The sequence below is a fragment of the Triticum aestivum genome, chromosome 2A (assembly GCF_018294505.1).
Source record: "Triticum aestivum cultivar Chinese Spring chromosome 2A, IWGSC CS RefSeq v2.1, whole genome shotgun sequence".
In the NCBI taxonomy this organism is placed as follows: Eukaryota; Viridiplantae; Streptophyta; class Magnoliopsida; order Poales; family Poaceae; genus Triticum; species Triticum aestivum.
Genome location: NC_057797.1, coordinates 49,922,795 through 49,926,909, shown reverse-complemented (window position 1 = coordinate 49,926,909; position 4,115 = coordinate 49,922,795). Strand labels below are relative to the sequence as shown.

General features: G+C 47.2%; 1 long non-coding RNA gene across 1 annotated transcript; it reads right to left on the bottom strand.

Annotated features, from left to right (window-relative positions):
- Positions 1-1,032: 1,032 nt before the first annotated feature.
- LOC123184652 (uncharacterized) lies at positions 1,033-3,564 on the bottom strand. Its single transcript, XR_006493040.1, has 5 exons — positions 3,439-3,564; positions 3,124-3,349; positions 1,882-2,154; positions 1,547-1,793; positions 1,033-1,340 (listed from the first exon to the last, which is right to left on the bottom strand). It is a non-coding gene; the product is annotated as an uncharacterized lncRNA (long non-coding RNA).
- Between the last annotated feature and the right edge of the window lie 551 nt (positions 3,565-4,115).

Sequence of the window (4,115 nt, the reverse complement as noted above, 5' to 3'; positions counted from 1 at the left end):
AAAAGAAAAAACTCGTATTTTTTCCCTTTCTGAGGGGCATGACCGTGACTCTCGCGAAAGCACAACGTGCCTCTCACGGAAGCAAAACTGTGAATCTCGCGAAAAAAAAACAAAAAATGCGTTTTGTTTTTCCCTTACCGAGAGGCACGGCCGTGACTTTCGCGAAAGCACAACCGTGCCTCTCGTGAAAGCAAAACCATAACTGTCGCGAAAGAAAAAAAACAGAAAACGTATTTTTTTTCGTTTCCGAAAGGCACGGCCGTGACTCTCGCTAAAGCACAACCATACCTCTCGCGAAAAAAACCATGACTTTCGCGAAAGAAAAAAAAGAAAACATGTTTTTCCACGCAATTTTTTTCAATTTTTTTAATCAAAAAGCTAAGGAAGACCAGGGGAAAATCAAAACGTCGAAAAACCCCAGAAAAAACCCCGCTTAAAAAGCCGAAAACGCGTGCAAAAAAATAAAAAAATAAAAACAAAATCCGGAGGAAGCGTCCAGAGCACGACACGTGACGAATGGCTGAGAGTGCGCCAAGTGGCGCTGATCATTGCGAGGCTCCCGAACAATGTTGAGGAAATCGTTAACCGGTAGCTGCTCGGTCGGCTGGTGAGTAGGGGATTAATAGGCTAATCGACAAGTTAATCGGCCATTTAATCAATTAATCGGACGATTTATCGGGTAATCGGCTACTCGGAGACCCTATGAGTAGGGATTAATCGGCAAGTTAACTGGTTAATCGGATGAATTCTTGAACAGGGCTCCCGAAGGAGCGCTCGTTAACTAGTTGCTTCCCGTTTATTTGTTTGACGGACCTAACAGAACCAAACGTCATGGGCCGATTACTTGTCGATTATGTTCCATAGAAGGCCGTCCACGCCGTCACGACAAATGTGATATGATGATTATGAATCTTAATTAACTACGCCAGAACAACAAACTTGGAGATGGACTAGGCGGGTAATGACATCATTACCCGATGCAACGCCAGCAAACTGATCCGAGACATAAAGCATGCCTGCAAGCAGGGCATGTGCTCAGTTGCACAAACACATCATGAATGCAGAAAACAAGTCATGCTTGCGATTGACAATTCAAACTTACTGAAATCGTTTGGCATTTTTCACTCACCACTACACGCCACCAGCTAATCTCAGCTCCATCGCTTTCGTAAAATTGTTCTTTGGTGCCCCACCACACCACAATTTTTGCACCTCGCCGGCTTCCGAGGCTGCTTTGGCACATCGCCGAGATCCGGGTAAGTAGTTCTCTTGTGCCCCAGCCGTCGGCACACCAACAAGCATCACACTCTTGATTGCGACCTCCGCTGCTCGATTTTGATCTGCACATGAACAAAAACAAGAAACAGTCAGATCATCATACTACCAGAGTACTCTTTTTAACAGAGGTCTTTAATCAACATAATCCTCAGGGATTCAGTAAAAAACCACTCAAAACTCTACACGGTCTCATCGTGTACCCGGAAGCCAGCTAAGGTCAGTCTGGTTATGGTTTTTCACACCGACAAATTGTCCACACGGCTCGTACCTTTTTTTTTACAGAATTGCTCAATCATGAGCTAATTTCCATCAGTACGGTTTTTCCCCGTCGACAGCTCGGAAGTGAGAGGCGAGCTGCCCCTTGTCACTGCCGCCGCTTCAGCAACGCCGCCGATCCGCCCTTTGGCGCTCACACCCATGGCCTCCTGCAGCGTCACCTTGACCACTGTCCGCCTGGTGCCATGTGTCGGCAACCTTCCAGCACTAGACTCTCCCCAACCTCAATCAGAGTGGATCTGGGAGAGACAAATCACAAAAGCTTAACCGCTGGAACTCGACACTGGAAAACACAAAAGGTCGATTAGTAGCATCGGATCGACATACCTCCTGATCGCAGGAGGAAATCCATCGCTGTCGGTCGTGTGTTCATCCACTCCCTCCCTTGCTTCTGAAGTTCCAAAATGACGGCCGCGTTGGGGAATAGCAGACTCACCTTGCATTGAATCCATGGAGCATCGACTTTTCTGAGCCACAGATCAGACAGAAATCGAGAACCTGATCCACGGCTCACCTCGTTTCTGATTGCTCCGATCAACATATAACAACATCGATAGACATGAACATCTTTCAAGCTTGGGCACTGAAGAAGCAGCCGTTCTGCAGAAAGTTCCTTAGGCTGTAAATACTCATGCACTAATCATAAGTTTGGACATTGAAGAAACATCCAGTCCGGTACAGAACAAGAAAGAATCAGGACACACTTTTTCCATACAAAAAATCTGTGAAAAATCAGGGAAATTTGATAGAATACTCTGTACAACTTTCCCAATGAACCCACATGTTTGGCTAGACGAGACCTGAAATTATTACCCTACTATTATTCACAGCTAACTTAATTGCACATGTCCTTATCACTAATATGCAAACATGGTCTAATGAACCAAAAGCTTTACAAACTGCTGATCTCTGTCTATGGTGCTGGGCCTCTAGTTCATGTCTTCGCCGAGTGCTGCAACCAAGAAATTACAGATGCAAGCTTCTCACCCACTGCGTGTGCAGACGGTTCATATATTCGGGCACAATGATGCCCTCAAAATTGTTCTTCATAATAACCTTAGACATCTCCAAAATCAGCTACACTGCTTTATTTGGTCAATTACTTTTAAATTGTTTTCAAGAGTAAGCAACAATCTTCTAAAAACAAAGTGCCCTACCAAACTACACGACATAGCTAATATAATTTTGCGCAAAGATGACTGCAAAATGGGTCTGCCATACTAAACTTACACATTTCCAAATTCAGCAGCAGTAGTTATATGTTGTTTAGTACTAGTTGAAGTTCACCTTCTCATGTCAGAAAGCAATTCCCTTAAATCCAAGGTCCTACAGCACTGCCTGTACGCTTCTTGTAGTAATTTACATAGTAACATTGTTCATTGCTAGTTAGTTCTGTTCTACCGACTTTTACCATTTTTAGCAAAGTCTGTAGCAATAATTCCTATTTAACGAAAAACTAACCACTTCCCCGGTCAGACATGACTCTAATCCAGATCACTAACGGATTCCTACAACGAAGTACTACTATATCCACAAAAGAAATACATGTTTACCATGTTGCGCACTAACCTCTTTAACCACCGAGGAGCTTGTGGGCTGGCCTCCCCGTGGAGACCTGCGAGGGCGGCGACGAGTTCTTCCTTCTGCCAACGACACCACGCTCGAGCAGATCTGTGCGTCTGCACTCGCGGCGGGAGCCGGCACCTGATCCACACCAGCAACCGTCAAGGCAGCCATTCGCCGCAGCGGATCTCGCATGCATTCAGTGTCGTCCACCGCTTCAATCAGTGGGAATCTGTTTTCACAAACCGAGATTACGATCACCACTGCAGATCTGAACATAGACATCCCCAAAGGAAAACCGCAAGAAGGGGGCTTTCTTACCGGCTGATTAGCTGCCGTAGGAATCCCATCCGCATCAATGGCGTCGTCTTCTTCGGGCGCCTGCCCTTCGAGGAACGAATTTTTGTCCAAAAGGACCACCTGTCGAAAGCAATTGACAGAAAAGACTACCCCTGAGTCACATGGGCAAAACTACCCCTGCCGTGGCCCCGCCACAGGAATCGGGAACGCAGCTGACGCGCGATAGAACGGAGCGCTGGGTAGATGGGGCCTGCCGCCGCCTGGTGTGGCGGCAGTACTGTAGCTAGTGAGATTCCCAGTTCTAAAAAAACTAGTGAGATTTAGGCGCAGCTACTACATGCGTAAGATTTCCTCAAATGCGTGCATGCAGCGCAGTACTCTTTCTCTCTCCCTTGAATCTTCTCTCTCTTGCCTCTTGCATGCATGCAGCCCATTATTACTCGCTCTCTCTCTCCTTTGCATGCAGCGCCCACAAGTGGTGCCGCCACACAAGGAGGCGGCAGGGCCCAGCTGCCCAGCCTCTGTTTCGTCGCGTGCCGGTCCCATTTGCTGAATCCTATGGCGGGCCACCTGACGTCTGGCCCTGTGACGGTGACGGCAGGGGCTGCCGCCTCCGCATGTGGCGGCAGGCACCACGCAGTAGTAGAAAACGAAGCTTTAAAACTGGTTCGTAAGAGCCTTTAGTGCCGGTTCCATAA